The sequence below is a fragment of the Protopterus annectens genome, chromosome 8.part1, assembly GCF_019279795.1.
Source record: "Protopterus annectens isolate FY-2018-M chromosome 8.part1, PAN1.0, whole genome shotgun sequence".
Lineage (NCBI taxonomy): Eukaryota > Metazoa > Chordata > Ceratodontiformes > Protopteridae > Protopterus > Protopterus annectens.
The window spans coordinates 148,090,389-148,110,235 of NC_056742.1; positions in this window are offsets into that span (position 1 = coordinate 148,090,389).

Here is a 19,847-nt window from a genome sequence, read left to right on the forward strand (position 1 = left end):
CCAAGCAGAGCTAGAGAGAATACAGGATTAGACAAGGAGTCAACAACAAAACAGCTCCACTCTCTGATGATACTATGAGATAATAAATAGTCTGATCTACAGGATAGCCAGATATAAAGCACATATACTGAAACATTTATTAATTCTAAAGCATCTTAGAACATCAATAATGAAGTTATCTCAGAGCCACATTTTGGGACAGTTATTTAGGAATGGATAAAGCAAAAGTTAATATTTTGGCTAGATTTTACTAGTTAGGCATTATTAAGAGTATAGAAAAAAGTGTGCATCTTGTTCAGAATGCCAAAGGACAGCATCCAACCCAGTATTTAACAGCCATGTGTTACCCTTATGGATCATGGAAGTGGCATTTCAGAAAATAGTAATGGGCATTGTAGGTTCAGTTATGAAAGTAAGAGCCATCAGTTTATCATAGTAATCATTGATTATGCACAAAATGTTATCAGGCAAGACCCCTACTGATGAAAAATTCAGAGCAAAAGAACTGTTATTGCTCTTTTCTAGGGCAGGAGTTCTCCAAGAAATTGTTACTGATTAAGGCTTCTTATTCATGTCCATAGCAGTGCACAAACTTTGACATTTTTTTTAAGTGATACAGCTAAAGACATTTATATTTCACCCTCAGGTGAATGGGGCAGCTGGACACTTTAGTAAAACTTTTATAAAAGGCTACAGAGACAGATAGGAGAAAATGGGACCAACTGTCTCCACATCTTCTCTTTCTGTAAGTGAGGTACCCCAACTTTCAACTGGATTCACAGAATTTGAACTGCTATATGTTGGACACTTTTGAGACTTACTTGGTAAAGAAAATAAACATGGAAGGAGGAGCACACTCCCTTTAAAAGTGTGCCAAAGTAATTGGGAGGGTGGGTTGATGAGAAAGGAGGTTTGAATGAGGAGGTCAAAACTAGAATCAGAGTGGCTGCAGCCAACTGGCACAAAGTGCCAGGGTTATTACATGACAGAAAAATGCCAAAGCAGCTGAAAAGTAAGGTATACAAAACAGTGGTACAACCAGTACTTATGTATGGTACAATATGCTGGGCAGTAAAGGCAGAGCAGTTGAGTAAACTAGTGGGGATGGAGATGAAGTGCCTGAGATGGATGGTAGGATGCACACTATTGGACAGATGAAGAAATGAGGAAATCAGATTAGAAGACAAAGTAGACAAGGTCAAAGAACAGATTATGGTGGTTTGGGCACACATGCAAAAAAGAAGTAGACAATCTGGTGAAGAAGATTTGGGACAAACAGGAAGAAGGCAAGAGGAAATATGGGAATACAGCAAAAAGGTAGACAGATTATGTGAGGGAAGACCTGCAACAGTCACTCATGAGTGTTAAAAAAGGTAGGAGAGTGGTATTGGACTGGGAGAGGTGGTGACAGTTTACACAACACCCTGACCCCATACAAAAAAGTGGGAAAAAGAGAGTTGATGATGATGATGAAAGCATTTTAGAGACCTGCAGAACTGGTTGGGAATTATGCCTAAAGTAACACAATGTATGTCTACAGCACAGGGGACATGACAGAGAACATGCAACCAAAATGCTGATTTCAGAGAATTTGAGCCACATTTTTATGTTTGTATTTGTTTCTTAATCAGGTAGATAACAGGTCCAAGACCCATTTTCAGCTACAATGTGGGACAGTTATGCAAGAACTGTAGACATAACATTTATCATTACAAAAACGTAATGCATAAGATAAATTAGTCAATGCAGATTGTTAGGACTGTGAGGTGTAGTTCCTGTGGTACAGGCATTGATTCCTTTAGCTCATATTTGCCTGTTGTGTGACAGTCAGGTAGTCACTTAATGAAACAGTGCTTTGGGACAAAAGGGAATGTGGTCTAGGCTCCTCTATGGTCTCCTGACCTGCAAACCTAGTAACTACCATTGAACCTATTACATAAATATATACATACATTTATAAACCAAAACATTTTTCAAGATACAGAAACATATTTTTAAAAACAGCAGCTCAAGGGCTACAGTGTTTTCATGGTAATGCAGCAAGTCAGCATTCTGGGATTTCAGATTTTTAGTGGTACAGTTTTCACAGCAATTCCATGGAAAAGTATATTGAGAATACCTATTTTGTAGAGATGATCTTTTTAAAAAGAACTGATCTATAAAAGAAGCTGCAAAAGAACACTATCACTAAAAGCCTTTGGTTTACATATAATGCAACAACCACTCGGCATAAAGCAGGACAACATACTCATGTTATTATCCATGAAATACGTTCCTTGCAAAGAGCAAAAGGCTTTTGAAATTGTGAAAAACGATGTAAGTAAATTGTAGGGTGATAAAACCAGGAAAAATGAAACTAGAGCAGTTACAGGATAGGTTCCTGACCCAGAGACTCCCCAGACTCTGGAATAGACTGCCCATACATGTCAAGCAAAGCGCCTCTTTGGCCCTCTTCAAAAGGTGGATATTATATAATACGTACCTGGCACTCTTGGCGGTGTTAACAGTAATAAGTTTTAAAAAAATCAAAGAAATATATGCATTAGCATATAAACATAATTTAAAAGGAGTTTTAATATTCTTAAGCAGCAGGTATATAATTATAAAGCGGCAGATAAATTTAGAGTTACAGCAGTAATGGCATGACTGTTTTATGGAGGTATAATGATTTTGAACTTCTGTTAAATCGTAAAAGGAATTACGATTGTATGCACTTTACTAAAACTGAAGCAACAGTTTTGAAGATGTTAAATGAAAAGTTTAATAGAAATGCAGTTGTACACCTTTAAATTACATTGTGGTAAACTGTGATTTCAGTAGAATACATTGCACAGTTTTAAGTTAATAATTTCTTTTTAGGAAAACAAGGAAGATGGTTTTATATTTATTTTCATAAGTATATATAGGGTGTCGGGAGTAGTGCCTAACATCTACAACAACTTTTTCAGTATTGTGGGTTTCGATTTTTTAACATATCAGTACTTCGAACATTCACTTTTTTCATCTGCAGTATTTAAATTTTGGTGTTGTGTTAATTCAATCTACTGAAGTAGGTGTGTGTGTGTGTGTGTGTGTGTGTGTGTATCTGACTGTATATCAAATGGGCACCTCTCCTGCTCCACCTTATAATGTGTGTTAACCTTAAAGCTGCCCTTAATGCTAACCCTACTCTGCCTGAAAAAAAAAAAAAAAAAAACTTTCAGTAAAACTACCACTATACAAAATAATCAGACATGCACTGTAAACAAAATCTCACCAGATGCACAACAGTAAATCTGTTCCCTTACCTAGCCCTTAATCTAAACCTAACTTGCAAACACATGCACACACTTCCACTTGTAATGCTCGGTCTTTCCCATACTTACCTTACCAATACACTGTCCATTTAACCCCATTCAATAATTGCAGCACTTGATGAAAAGTTTGTTTGGCAAAATGCTCTTTTGCCATGCAACACACTCACTTGGCAAAGTGTCTGTTCAATCATGTGAAGGAAACCTACATAAATATATATATAGGAGGCCCTTATAAGCCTAGCCAAGAATTTCTTCCATGTTCCCACAATGTCAGCACCTGTTTTCCCTGTCCAGCAGGTATACAGGTGGGATCCCAGGGGTATATCTTCTGTTTTTCATCGTGTCTTCCAGGTTCCTCTTAAAGAGGGCTAGAGAGGTACTCTGCTTGACATGGAGAGGGAGTCTATTCCACAGATGGGGGGAGTCTTTGGCACACAAATCTATCCCACCAACAAGTTCTGTTAATGCCACAGACCAGGTTATGGCCTTGTGTGTCGGTTGTGCGACTGAACTTTGTCTTACGGATATAAAGCAACTCCATCAAGGCTGAGTCTGAGACAGCCCTGTATGCCAGACACAGGCAACTCTGAGTAGTCTGTACGAGACTGAGTAGAGGGGCAGGGCTTGCATATATAAATCTATATCTACGTGAGTGTTGTAGAAGTTACTGCTGCATACATTTTATTGCATGCTAAAATGCCGGTGTGGTACATTTGGTCGAAATATATAACAGTTGAAGTTCATTATATCAAGTGTTATGTTACATAATTCATGGGCATTTTCCTTTTCTTCGTGATTGTGCTTGTGTGACCCTAGTTAGTAAATTTAATTTTTGGGGTGTGTGGAGCAAAGTCCTTCATGTAAAAGTTGCTTATTATTTTTCTTTTTTTAATCGCAAATGTAACGTATTGACATATTTGTGATGACTTTTTTCATTGATTTTAATTATGATTAGTGGTAATAACTGATCAATTTACTCAGTGTTTTGTATTTTGATCAAATCTCACTAGAGATTATTCATTATAAACTCATGTACATATATATAGTTTGCGGGGGGATGTTTTAGTACAAGTAATTAAAGCCAAATTTCTGAAACCCAGGCATGACAATGCGACAGTAATTTCTCCCCAGAAGAGAGACAGTCTTTTAATATTCTAAGATTTTTTGAGTGTACTATTCTGTAGAGCTATGTGCCAAGATGACAACGGTAAAGCACATACTTCAGAAGAAGCAGCTGCAGCTGGGGGAATGGTAATGACATCTAAGGCAATGGCTACTTGACATTTTTACCACCACTGAAAAAACTAACTCTGAGGAGGAACTGGAAATGTATCTTAACACCTTTGAACTTTATGTTAACCAGATGGGATGAAACTGAACTGGCTGGGTCAGGAAATTACTAGCTCAGTTAACTGAAGAAATACTGAAAGCCATCATGAACATTGACATGACCGACTACTGCAGCTGTGATGATGTCATAAAGGTTTTACTTGCCAATGTTTGTGTTAGATCAGAGACACAAGCTCGAAAGTTTCATAGCTACACCTTTTCCTCATAAGAAAACAATAAGTTTACAATTATGTAACACAGGAGATCATTAATTTATTGTTAGCTCCAGATGGTTAACATAATTACAAAAAGAAAGAATATTATAGCAATCTATTAAGTATGGAAAAATGTTCACGTAGCTACATTTGTACAAGTGACAGTAACTTCTGTTAAACCTTTGAAAACTATAATCTCTGAAAAGCATGCTGTTAGTGATATTATGCCTGTAGAATGTGATGGATTATCTTCTAAAATGGTTTTAACACTATTATGTTACTATGCAATTGCCACGTTAATTAACTGCAATGCCTTAATAGCAGAGAAAGTATAGCTCTGTAAGAATTTACTGTAGCAATAGATGTCCTACTAATCACTGTTGCAGCATTCCAAACTTTTAAGGAAGGACATCTGCAGTATGGTAACACAAAAGAAAGTGCAGTTATGTAAAATCTTACCATAATGGTAGATGTCCTTCCCTTCACTGTTGCAGTATTCATTACATTAGGGATTCCCTGCCTAGGGCAGCCCAACATCCAGCCAGTATACCACAGCCATAGGCTGCTTTAAGGTACACTGTGCATCACACTTATGCTGCTCATCTACTGTAGGGTGTAAAGGTGACATTTGGACATACCATCCTCAGAACTGAAAGCCCCAGTAGGAACACCAGTCCAAGGAAAACCAAGAGGTAACCAGTACATCCAGAAGAGAAATGGACCAGGGGGAGGTGGGAGGGAATGAATACTACAAGAGTGAAGGGAAGAACATCTACCAGTATGGTAAAATGTTACACAACTGTACTATGTCCTGCCATATCACTTTTGCAATATTCATTACATTAGGGAGAGTGCCAAAGCTCAGGAAGAAACTTTGGAGGAGGCAGGACCAGAAGAGCTCTCTAGGAAGTCATGAAGGATGGCCTTAGCAAAACCATCTCTAGCTCTGGAGAGTTCATCCAACCTGTAGTGCTTGGTAAAAGTATGCACAGAAGTCCAGGTAGCTGCCTCAAGAATAGAGTTAGTATCCAAACCCTTGAAAAAAGCACCAGAAGAAGCCACAGCTCTAGTAGAATGAGCCTTTACAGAATAAGGAATTCTCTTACCGTGAAAAGAGTAACAAAGAGAAATAGCTTTTGAAATCCAAGCAGAAATAGTCTGCTTGGATACAGCTAATCCCAAGGACCTAGGATGAAAATAAAACAAAAAGCTGATCAGATTTCCTAATAGTCTTAGTCTTATCCAAATAAAATCCTGAGTTGTCTATGCACATCTAACGTGCAGCACCTTCTCACTAGCAGATTGTGGAGAAGGGAAAAAAGTGGGAAAATGAATAGACTAAGTGACAACTCATTCACCACCTTGGGCATAACAGAAGGATTAATACACAAGGACACCCTGTCCTTATGAAACACCATAAAAGGAGGACAAGCTATAAAGGCTTGAATCTCAGACACCTATCTGACAGAAGTAAGGGCCAACAGAAGTACAGTCTTCCAAGAGGCAATGTCACAATGAAGCTGAAGAAGCAGGCTCAAAAGGAGCCTGAGTCAATTTTTTCCAAAACAAAATTAAGATCCCACAGAGGAGGAACAGGCTTCATGGGAGGCCTAATATGAAGAATGCCTTTAAGAAATTGTTTAGCTTCAAATCTAGAAGCTAAAGGAGATAAAGGCAGACAGGTAGAGACAGCTGATAAATGGGTCTTAACAGAAGAATAGGCTAACCCAGCATTGAGCAATTCACACAAATAAGAGAGAACCAAATGAACATCCACAGAAACTGGACCCAGGTTATGACAGAGACATCCAACAGAAAACTTTGTCCATTTGGATGAGTAGGACTTCCTAGTATTGGGTTTCCTGGGCTCCTGCAGGACCCTAAGCACATCCTCTGAAAAAAAAAGATGTCTATGTGGAATCAAAAGCCAACACCAACAGTGTCAGTTGAAGAGCGGACAGGTGAGGATGGATGAGAGATCCTTTGTCTTGTGTGAGTAGCTCCACCCTGTGAGATAACTTGTGATGATTGCCCTTGGCTAAACAGAAGAAGAGGGAACCAATGCTGTCTCTGACAAAAGGGACTCACCAATACGATTTTGGGAGTGTCCTGTTGAATTTTGAACAGGACTTTTGGAATGACAGGAAGGAGAAAGAAAGCATAAAGAAACATCCCCTTCCAAGAAAAATAGAGCACATCCACTTTCCACACCATAAGACCTGGAACTCTGGCACAAAACAGAAGATGTCTGTTCAGAGGGGAGGCAAATAGATCTACTTGAGGAGTTTCCTAATGGTGGACAGTGTCCAGAAACACATCCCTGTGAGGCATCCATTTGTGGGATTGAGTTAAGGACCTGCTCAGAGTGTCTGCCACAATGTTCTGACCTGAGGGAATGTAAACTGCCAGAGGAGTCACTTTATATTGGACAGCAAGATCCCATACCCGGAGTGCCAACTGGCAAAGAATATAAGATCATGTTCCTCCCTGTCTGTTTACATACCACATCATTGTGGTGTTGTCTATAAATACCTTGAGAGGTCCAGGAGTGAAAAGAGGATGAAAATCCTGAAGAAGCAGCAGAAGGGCTCTCATCTCTTTGACATTGATGTGCTCCTTCTGTTGAAGAGGTGAGCATAGCCCCCTGCACCTTTAGGGAGCCAAAAGCTGCTCCCCATCCCATGTTGAAGTGTCTGTGAACAGCTCCTGAGACAGAAGGGGGGATGAAAAGGGAGCTCTTGAGTTATGGACAAATGCTGGATCCACCAGTGAAGTTCCTTCTTGAGACAAGGTAGAAGAGGAAAGTACAGTTGTGTACACTTACCATAAATGTAGATGTTAGAGTGTATTCACTTTTGCAGTCCTAACATATGGGTTATCCGGCTCCCGGTAGCCCTCAGTCGGCCCGGATACCAGAGAGCTTGGTATATGACGTCAGCTGCCGTCGGTTGTAAACTGATGTCAGAACATCAGGTATAAAGGGAGGAGGCCGACCCATTTCCTCAGTTTTTCTTGCCTTAACTGTCAGGAGCCCCCAAAAGAAGGCCAAACCAGGAAGGAAACACCCTGGAAAAAAGCCACCCAAAAATAACATAAGTAGTCTGTGCCTTAGGAAAAAAAGGGGAATGGAGGGTGGGAAACCAGGACTGCAACAGTGAATACACTCAAACATCTACATTTATGGTAAGTGTACACAACTGTACTATGTTCTTCATGTTTCACTGTTGCAGTTCTAACATATGGGTTGATTCCCAAAACCCAGGAAAAAAACAAAAGGGGGGAGGAAGAATCACAGATTAAGGATTAGTAAGGAGGCCTTGCAAAACTAGCCCTAGACTTAGAAAACAAAGATAGGTTGTAATGCTTTGTGACAGTATGGACAGAAGACCAAGTGGCTGCTTCTAGAATGTGCTTAGTAGGCACACCTCTCAAAAAAGCTGCAGAAGCAGAGGCTGCTCTAGTAGAATGGGTCCTAATGCCCTGGGGGGGACCTTTCTATGCTGCAGGTAACAAAAGTGAATACAATGAGCAATCCATTTGGAGATGGTTTGTTTGGAAATAGCTTTACCCTGAGTCCCAGGAGCAAAATTAACCAACAACTGCTGAGACTTCTGAAAGGGTTTAGTCCTATTTAAGTAAAATCTCAACTGCCTGTGCACATTAAGAGAGTGAAGAATCCTTACCCCTTTATTCTGTGGGTTACTGAAGAATGTAGGCAGATGAACAGACTGGTTAAGTGCCAGACTGGAAACCACCTTAGGCACAAAGGAGGGATTAGTTCTCAGAGAAATCCAGGCTGTATGAAAAATAATGTAAGGTTCTACTGCCATTAAGGCTTGCAGCTCAGAAACCCTTCTGATGGAAGTAATAGCCAAAAGAAAAGCAGTCTTCCATGAAAGGAACTTTAGGTCTGCAGAGGCAGCAGGTTCAAAGGGAGAAAGAGTAATCTTCTCCAGGACAACATTAAGATCCCAAGCAGGAGTAGGAGCTTTTCTGGGAGGTCTAAGATTGGTAGCTCCCATCAGGAACTGTTTCATCAAGGGGTGAGAAAAAATTGGTTGTTCAAAAGAACAATGGGCAGAAATTGCTGAAGCATGAATCTTAATTGAAGAAAAGGAAAGTCCACCAGTAAGCAAACCTGCTAGATAATCAAGAATGAGGGAAAGAGAATGTTGGGCAGAGTCTTCTCCTTTAGCCTGCATCCAAGAGCAAAATATCTTCCATTTATCTGTAGAGGATTTCCTGGTGCTAGGCCTCCTGGTCTCATGAAGAACTTTCACCACCTGTTGGGAAAGATTTAAAGAATTAGCCAGGCAGTTAAATGCAGAGTTTGAAGATGAGGATGAAGAAACTTTCCCTCTTCCTGAACCAACAGATCTGGTATCAAGGGAAGATGCCAAGGCTGAGCTTGGGAAAGGCTGCGAAGAAGGGGATACCAATCCTGCCTGGGCCAATCTGGTGCTATAAGAATAGCCTTTGGCTTTTCTTCCCTTATCTTTAGCAGCATTCTGGGAAGAAGAGGCAGAGGGGGGAAGGCATAAATTGAGAGTTGTGTCCATTTGAAGGACAAAGCGTCCACTCTCCATGCTTTGTCTGGTGCAGAAGGTTGGAAGGAGATGATTGGTGTGAAAGGAGAAATGATCCACATGAGGAGTGCCCCAATGCTGAGTGATGCAATGGAAAATGATCTTGTTCATTTGCCACTCATGAGGATCCAGAACATGCCTGCTCAATTGATCCGCCAAGGAGTTTAGCCTCCCTGGAAAATACTGGGCTATTAGATGTATGCCCATGGAAGCTGCTAAGGAGCATAGTTTCATGCCGAGTCTGCACAAATGGTAAGAGTGAGTCCCCTCCTGCTTGTTGATGTACCACATGACTGTAGTGTTGTCTGTCCTGAAGAGTCCCAGGGTAGAGTAGGTCCTTGAAGGCCAGCAAGGCCTGCTGCACTGCCATCCATTCTTTTAAGTTTATGTGCAGAAGAATCTGTTGTGTGCTCCAAGTCCCTTGTATGCCCCTGCCTTCCAGATGTGCCCCTATACATAATCTGAGGCATCAGTGGTGAGAGTCTGGCTGGCAGGTGGTGGGTGGAAAGGCGGACCCTTGTTCTGAGAACAGGCTGTTGCCCACCAGAGAAACTCCAGTTGCAGACAGGGAATAAGGGGAAGAATCAAGTCTAAGTCCTGTGTGTTGACACTAAAGGTTCTTGAGGTACCACTGAAGTTCTCATATGCAGCCTTGCATATGGGATCATCAGAATACATGAAGCCATGAACCCCAGTGCTTGCAGTAATTGCCTTGCAGAGAGCTGGGTCATGCTTGCCAAGTTCTTGAAATAAGCCGACAGATCTTATTGTTTGTCTTGAGGGAGGAATACCATCTGGGTGGCTGTATTCAGACTCGCTCCCAGGAAAACAATCTCCCTTATAGGAACCAACTTTGACTTCTTCTCATTGACAGTGTAACCCAAAAAGTGAGAATGGTTTTCACGGTCCAAATCCTTTTTAACTGTTCTGCAGAGTTTGCTTGAAAGAGACAGTCATCCAGGTAACGATAAATTTGAATGTTCCTCTGCCTGCAAAAAGCAATGGCTGGCGCCAGGCACTTTGTGAAAACTCTGGGAGTCAGCGCAGAGAATTGGAAGTGTTGCTCCCCAGCCCAAAAATGAAGAAACTGCCTGCAAATTTCAGTTATTGGAATGTGCAGATAAGCCTCCTTGAGATCCAAAGTTACCAGTCATGAATCCTTGTCCAACATTGTCAGTAACTGTTGAAGAGTGAGCACCTTGAATTTGGGAATCACCAGAAAAGTGTTTGGAATAGACAGATCCAGAATAGGGCACCAGGTGCCCCCTTATTTGGGTACCAGAAAAAGTCTTGAATAGAAACCTAGGCTTGCCTGATTTGCAGGAACTGGCTCTATAGCCCCCATAGTCAGTAGAGAAGAAATTTGATTCTCTACCTCTGCCCTGGGAGTTCTGGGAATGTCTGGGTACCTTTGTAGAACAGGGAAGGTGTGAAAATAAAACTTGTAACCTTGGTTTACTATGTTGAGTACCTATTTGTTGTCTGTGATGATTTCCCATACCCCTGCGAACCAGGCTAACATTCCCTCCAAAGGAAACCCTGGGCCTGCAGAGGTAGGCACAAGAAGGCCGGAGTCATTGCGAATACTTGCTTTGGGAAGCTGGCTTGGAACTCCCTGATTTAGCAGAAGAAGGATGTCATTGTCTAGAACTTTGAGGGGCAGAAGCCCACCCTCTGGAAGATCTGAAACCCCTAGGCCTAGAGCAACCCTGCTTGCCAGGATCAGGGAAAGACCATTTCTTGGAAGGATAATGCCTACTAAACTGAGGAGGCTGAACCTGAAGGAAATCTTTTACAGCTTGCATAGATTTTGCCTTATCCTCCAACTTTTTCAGTACCTCCTCAGCCTTGTTACCAAAAAGGTTGTCTTTGTGCAAAGGAAGATCCAGAAATTTAGATTTTACAGGTTCAGAAAGAGGCTGCTCCCTAAGCCAAGCAGGCCTTCTAATAACGGAACCAGTGGCTGCTGCTCTGCACAAAGCCTCCAAGGTGTCAAAACCACAATGACGAGAATGCTTATTAACCAGAGTGGCATAATTTAGTAAATCTTCTAAGTCTTTGTTCTCTGACATGGAAGGAATATCCCGAGCTTAGCCTTAATAGCCTCCAAAGTATGCTGCTGATACTTAAGCATGTGAAAAAGACAATTCACAGATCTAATGGCAAGAGCTGCAGAGGTATAGACCTTTTTACCCCACCTGTTCAAGACCCTAGACTTCTTATCAGAAGGTACAGGGTTTTTAGCAATAGTAGCCTTAACACCCTTGGGACCTTGAGAAATAATCTCAGGATCAGCAGAAGGGTTTCGAAAAAGAAACTGATGAGAATCAGGAACCCTATAATACCTATCAGGTTTTCTCGGAGCAGGAGGAACATAATTACGAGTTAAGTTTCCATGAAAACAGCATCCACAACTTCCAAAACAGGAGGTATAGCCAGAAGTTTATGCTGTGGCAAATGTCAAAATTCCCGGATCCTCTTCTTAGACAGAGGGAAATCCTGACTTTCCCATTTAAAGTGCTCCCTAAGAGTATTCAAAGTATCCCCAAAGGAAAAATCTTCTGGAGGGGAGGCAGAGGGGATAGAATCCTCAAAGCCAGAAAAAAGTTGAGAATTTCCTTCCTCACCAGCAGAAATACTGGAAACCTCAGAATATGATTCAGAAAAAACATCAGGAGATAATTCCCTAGCCCTCTTGGAAGGGGGGAGTGAGAGCCCTTAATAAGGGTAAGAAAATCATCAGCCATCTTAACAAACTGGGACTGAGGCACAGGAGAGAAGGCCGATGCCTGCTTGTGGGTAGATTTGCGGCTGAAAGGTTTGCTAGTAATCCGGAGGGACTCGAGAGGCCTAACAACTGCAGACATCTGAACTAAGGTAGTTGGTCTGGCTCTGGTCTCATGTCGAAGAGAAGAAGCGTCAGAAGCCGGTGCCTGCATAGCAGCTCCGGACCCATCTGAGGCGGCAACAGGCGGAGGGTCTAAAGACAAGATAGCAGCCTGCGACATGGAGAACTCCGTAAAGGTCTCGGCAGAGGCCTGTGGCTGAAACTCTGTGGACTGTAGGGGCTGTGAAAACACCTCACTAGCTACCGCTGGGCTGACAACCAATTTCACTGGCATGTCGTCAGCAGCTTTAACCCTAGGCCTGTCGCGGTCCTAGTCCTTGCATTTTCTAGGTATATCCAAAGTCGGGAGACCAAAAGATGCCATACCGATGAACTTAGGCCAGACTCCGAAATGCTTATATAAAATCTTAGCTCTACGGCATATGGTACGCGGTTGAAAGATCACAGTTAGGGATGTTGTGCTCAAGGCCCAAACAAGTTATACAATAAGAATGAAAATCACGCTGCGGAATCTGTTTTCCACAGGCAAGACAGTTATTAACTTTATCTGACATTCGTTAAAGCAAGAAAAGAGGATCCCCAATGGGGTACTTATCTGAAGATGTCTTTAACCTGGTAGTTGGAATGCAGAAAGAAGGTAATCGGCCGACTGGCACTAGTACAAATTGCATCTACTTCGGGCTCCGCTGCAAGAAAGACGAAGGAAATGGTGTTGGCTGCCTTCCTTTATACCTGACATTCTGACATCAGTTTACATCCAACAGCAGCCGACATCATATACCAAGGACTCTGGTATTCGGGCCGACTGAGGGCTACCGGGAGCCGGATAACCCATTCATTAGGACTGCAACAGTGAAAAACGAAGAACATCTACAAATTCTAGGGAATGTGCATGTTAAAGCCAAACTGACTTCAGGAACCACTGAAACTTCCTCATGTGTAGTTTGGCCAGAGGAAGCATAGGGATGGTGGATGCCATTAATTCCAAAACTCTCAGAAACTCTCTGGCTGTAATGGAGACCAGAGAAAAAAGAGTTTGAAAGCAGGAAATGTGAGTCAAGGCATTGGGAGGAGCAGGGATCCCAGCACCGGTACTGTCTGAATCCTGCAACCCAGAAAAACATGGTCCTGAGAAGGAGTCAGAGAAGACTTTTTGAAGTTTATTGTAAACCCCAGACTCTGACAAAGAGAGATGACAAAATTTAGATTTTTTGACAGTATCTCTGGAGAGGATGCCTGAAAAAGCAGGTCGCCCATATAGGGATATACTTGAATCTTCTAAAGCCTGCAAAAAGCAATCACAGGAGTGAGGCATTTGGTGAATACCTTTGGGGCAGTAGAAAGGCCAAAGGGCAAAGCAAAGAACTGAAGATGCCGGGAAACAACAGAGAAATGCAAAAACTTCCTGAAAAGGGGATGGATTGGAATATGGAGATAAGCATCCTTGAGATCCAGAGACACCATATAAGCTGGAGGAATAAAAAAAAGGGAACAAAGTCTGAAGGGACAACATTTGGAAAGTGGGCTCCTTCAGAAAAGTGTTTAGATGAGTGAGATCTAGAATTGGTCTCCAAGTACTCTCTTTTCTGGGTACTAGAAACATTCTGGAGTAAACCCCCCTCCGCCTTTGAGAAACCGGCACCTCTTGAATAATACCCTTAATCAAAAGGACCTGAAGCACCTCTGGGAAAAAGGGGAGTTGTTCCTGAGGAGGCTGAGGAATACCCATAAAAGGGGGAAGGGGCTTCCACACCATAAAATACCCTTGGCGAATAATGGACAGAACCCAGGAATCCTGCGTAATCTGTAGCCAAACAGGAAAAGAGAGAGGCAAAGAGAAAGAGGAATGTGGCTGGGAAGAAATGGATAGTTAAGACAGCGCCTGGTTTATATGGAAAGGAAGACTTCTAACCCCCTGAAGTCTGAGTAGCCTTAGCAGAAGGAGCCCGCTTGCCACCCTTTTGCCCTTAGGAGGAGGGTGAGATTGCCTGTGAACCAAGGCTGACTTATTGGGGGAGTTTCTCTGAAATTTAGTAACAGGAGAAACAAACATGTTTAAGTTCCTGTAAAGCCTTCCCCTTATCCTGAAGGGACTTAAACAAGTCAGCAACAGCTTCCCCAGACAAGTGTTTACTATCAAGAGGGTCATCCATCAGCTTAGCCTTGATATCATCAGACAATGGTTGAAGTCATAGCCAAGAATACCTCTTCATCACTGACCCAAAATCAGCAGACCTAGAAGAAGCATCTGCTGCATCATAATGACACTTGATGGAATGATGAGCCACTTGCAAGGAAGTCCCTAACAGCGAAAGAGCAGAAATTTTACCCTCAGTGTTTGGAAGATCAGAAATAACCTGACAAGCCAGAGACAGAAGAGCCAACACATATCTGGTCATATGGATCTGATAATTAATATCCCTAAACGCCAAGGTAGCCCAGATATAAACCTTCTTACTTAGCTTTGCCATGGTTCTGCTGTCTTTATCAGAAGGCAGTAACTTGAATGAAGGAAGCAATTGACAGGGCTTGTCAGAAGTTACAGACACCACTGAGGGGTCAGCAGCAGGACACATGTACAAAAGGTTACAGTCCTCAGGCACCCAATAAATGCTATCAGGTTTCTTGGGAACAGGGAGCTGCAAATAACAAGCTTTAGAGGCACTGGAAAATGCATACAACAAAGCAGCCAAAACACGAGGAACAGCAGAAGGTTTAGGAGATGCCATCTGCAGCAACTCATAGTACCGGTTATCGATCTCAGCCTTGAGCATAATCCCATTTAATAAACTCCATCATCCTGGAAATTGTGTCTCCAAAAGAAATCTCTTCAAAGGGAGTATCAGGATTGGTAGATTTCTCTTCCTCTAACCCATAGTCCAAAGGAGAAGGAATCTGAGAAGAGTAAGCAAGGGATTCCTCATCAGAATCCAACTCCTCATCAGAGGAATCCTATTCCCTGGGTCTTTTAAGGGGAGTGGAGCAGCAAGGGGGAGCTGGAATAGAAACACCCTGAGCAGGATTTAATACCATCAAAGCACTAAGCAAACCCTGACTGAAGACCTGCCACTCACACTATGGATCCTTAGGGGTAGGAAAAACATGTTTATTTTTTTGTTTTTTCTTTAAAGGGACATCTGCCTTATAAAATTTGGAAGGCTCTGACCCAGCATGGCATTTAATAATAGTAGTAGGAACTTCTTCTCTGACTAAAATCTAAGGAACTTCCCTAGGCTCCTCAGAAATGATCAACAGCGGATCCCTCTGAACATCCAAAATGGACGTCTACAAAGCCTCCTCACACATGCTTAAAGTCAGATACCTGACAGCCTCCAACTCAGTTGCAGCAGAAGAATTCGACAACAAAGCAGGGCAAACCTCTGAGCATTCACTCACCTCGGGAGAAACATTCTGCAGAGGCTGAACAGCAGAAGATTCCAGCCTAGGCTTCTTAGCCTTCTTTTTCCCTGACACTTGTCCCTCGGGTTGAGAAGTTCCCTCCATAGTATCTTTTGTGAGAAGTTTAAGTCACTGATTCTCAAGATATAGTGCCAAAGAAGAAAGTCTACTACACAAAGTTTTAGGTACAAAAGCCTGACAGATAAAACAGGACATATGGTTGAGTGAGGCACGAAGGTAAAACAGACACTCTCATGGCAGTCTTTATGGAGAATCTGTCTCCCACACTGGCATTTGCCCTTTTTAGATGACATGAAATCCCACAAGCAACCAAAAAGACAAGTAGAAAAGAAACCCCAACAGGGCAGTTATCTGCAACTGTTCCAAAACCAGAAATGGAATATAGGCGTTCAGACCAATGATCAAGAGATGGCGTTCAGACTGGCAGCAAAGAAGCTCAGTGGTTGCTACATCTGGACATCACCTTTATGCCCCATGCTACACGAGGAGCATATGTGTGATATATGGCATACCTTAAAGCAACCTAAGGCTTTGGTATACTGGCTGGACGTCAGGCTGCCCTAGGCAGGGAATCCCTAATGTAATGAATGCTGTGATATGGAAGGACATCAGTATGTGTGTAAGAAGAAAACTATCAAAGCAGCAGCAGTGGTATATATTCACAGTGATAACAAACAGTATCCTATTATTCAGACTGAAATACTGATGGGTCTATATTAGATTGTCGAAATCTTCTTTCATTGACAGCTTATTCATCAACCCATATCCATTGAAACTGACTTCAGCAAACATCAACATTTTTTACAGGTTAATTAACAACTGGACAATACCCCACTTTGCCTTTTTCCCCACCGTAGTGCACTCTAGGAGTTGGTATATATAGCTGGGGGAGGTGTGGGGGGCAACCCCCCCCACTTGGGTGTGTTTGATTTAGTGCAATGTGTGTTTCTGTGGGACAGTGGCCAATCGGTTATTTACCCTGTAATTTCGATGTTTGCTAAAGTTAGTTTCAATGGATAAAGGTAGATGAATAAGCCATCGATGAAAGAAGATTTTGATGATCTAATATAGAGCCAATACTGACTGGGTTTGGAAAGTAGTCCATCCAGTTGCTGCTGTTCTCAGTTTATCATACATCATGATTATAGGGAAGAGATGTGGAGGCAATTGGGAAGAAGGTACTTATTTTGACAGAACATCATTTCAGTGTGGGGAGGGAATCCAGCAGATTAACAATGCCAGAGATGTGTATCTGCCTATCCTAGATAAGTTAGGTGGCACAACCACCAGACATATTCATTAATGTGAAGGAATTCAACAAAGGTTTAGGAAGCCCTAAGGTACAAGATTGGTTACAGTAAGTTAAAGAAGGAGAACCAGCACCTGGTCAGAGTTCTAAACCAACAACTGTTATTGTAGGACAGAGAATTCAAATAAGGGTTGAAAATGGGCAACAGATATCTGTAAATAAAAAAGAAAAAGAAAAATTGAAGATCAACCCTTTGCAGAAGGACAGCAACCTAGGGAAGAAGAGAAAATTGAGAGTATGGTGTTCAGTCATTGTAAGACAGAGGCTTAACTACATACAGTAAGGGGAAAGGAGAAAGTAGTTACTGAGTGACAATATAACCTTGGACTAAGCACTAATGATATTCCTGTTGATTCAAAATATAAGAGCTCTAAGGAAAAGAAGAGGATTCTATGCATCAGGTTCATAAAGACAGGAAACAAGAAAAACTATATAAGACAAAGATAACAAGTGGCTCTATATAATAATAATATGAGTTGCCTTTTCTAAGAGAAAAGTTAGACACTGAGACCCCAATGTTTGTATTGTTAGGGGAAAAGTGCCTTCCATCTCATGACAGTATAACTTGAGGAAACCTCAGAGTTTGCAGACCTTACATACATGACTTGATACATTGCCAAGTGGCTTATAAATAGGATACAGGAAATCAAAACAGGGGAAGCTATCTCCACAAACAGACCAGTCACCAATGGAATCCCCCAGGGTTCAGTACTGGGATCTCTCCTGTTTGGAATCTACTTCTCTGAAGTAAAAGCCAAAATTAAGGACTCTGGCTGACTAAATTTTTAGATTACTGGAAGCTAGGAGCAGTCATTAGATCCCCAAATGACTTAGCCATCCTGCAAGAAGGTTTGTTCATAGGTTCATAGGTAGGTACTAGGCTATCGGCCCTAGGGCCCATACAAGCCTAGCCAAAAAATGTACCCTGGCTTTCGCCACCCAAGAAAATTATTTTCCTGTGCCCCTGTTGAGCAGAGCCACAGAAGTGATCCCTGGGGTGAATTTCCCATTTTCCATCCAATCATCAAGATTTTTCTTGAAGAGTGCTAATGAGGAGCTCTGTTTGACATAGATAGGTAGTCTGTTCCAGAGTATGGGAAGTCTCTGGGACAGGAATCTATCCCTCCAGCATGTTCTGTTTATTGTGGTGACAAGGTTAAGGTCCCTAGAGCGTGTAGCTCGGAGGGATTGGGATTTCTTTAAGTGGAGCCATGTCCAACAGCTCTGGGTTTGACATAGCTTTGTATGTTAGGCAGAGATCGCCCCTGAGTAGGCGATATGCGATGGAGTAAAGCTGTAGTTTTTTGAGACAGTCTGCATAGGGCATCTGTTTGAGGCCAGTAATCCTCTTTGTGAGGTATTTCTGTGGTCTTTCCAGTTGTTGTAGATGTCTTGTGAGGTACATACCAAAATGGGGCGTTGCACTCTATAATGGGTCTAATGAGTGATGAGTAGAGGGGAACAATGTTTTCTGGATGAGAATCCTTTTGTGATGAGATGAGCCACATAGAAGGATTTCCTGACCACTGTGGCAATGTGATTATCAAAGGAGAGACTACTGTCCACCTGTGTCCCAAGGTCTCATCACATTTTCGGCATTAAGTAGACTACCAGCTATGTGGTAGTTCATGGGTATAGAGTTTTTACCAAAGGGGATGACAATGCACTTTTTGGCATTGAGCTTCAGGCCATGGCTTTGACACCAGGTATCTGTCTCAGTGAGGCCCTTTTGTAGTTTGTCCACATCGTTAGGAATTTCGATTATGGCTCCTAGTTTGCAGTCATCTGCGAACTTTGTTAGCCAAAGACCTTCTGTGTTGGCCTGCACTTCAGAGAAGTAGATACCAAACAGGAGAGGACCCAAGACTGAACCCTGTGGTACTCCACTTGTCACTGGTCTGATATCGGATTTGGAATCCGCTACTTTCACAGTGTGGGTTCTGTCCATGAGCCAGTTGGCAACCCATCTTGTGACATAGGGATTTATACCTAGTTTAGTGAGCTTATCTATAATTCCAGAGTGGGGGAAAGCCTTGGCGAGATCAAGATAAGCTGTGTGAACCATTTTACCCTCATCTATGGCTTTGGTGACTGCTTCAAAGAAGTCAATCAGGTTTAGGAGACATGATCTGCCTTTTACAAATCCAAACTGAGTAGGGTCCAGAGTTTGGAGATTACCAATGTCTTTGTTTATGAGTTCCATGATGATACATTCCATGGCCTTGCAGACCAGGCTCGTCAAGCTAATGGGGCGGTAGTTCCCAGGGTCTGTCGTGGCTCCCCCTTTGTGGATTGGGATAACTGTCATGGTGCGCCATTCAGTGGGTACAAAGCCTGAGGTGAGGCTATGATTGAACATGGTACTTAGGTAGGGTGCCAGTTCATTCTGTAGTTCGTGTAGAACGCAGCCTGGGATATTGTCAGGTCCCATGGATGCTGTGTTCTTGGCTTTGGAGAGTGTGTTTTTTACCTGTGCAGCCGTGATTATAGGAACTTTGCATTCTTCCGGTATAGAGATGGGCCCTCTAGGGGTGAGAGGGGGGTAAAGTTAGCACTGAACCTATCTGCTAAGATGTTGGCAATATCAGTTGGTTCTGTATATTTAGTGCCATTATGCTGTAACTCAGAGCAGATCTGAGTGTTCCCATTTAGATTCTTGACATAGCTATAGAATGCTTTGTAGTTGTCTTTAGAGTCAGTGGCAATTTTGTTTTCGTAACTAGCTTTGGAGGATTTTATGAGGGATCTCAGCTTCTTACCGAGGTTGACCAGGGAGTTCCTCCAGTCATGGGATTTTACTCTTTTTTGCAACAGTTTCTTTCTTCTGTTGTAGAGTTTGTTTAT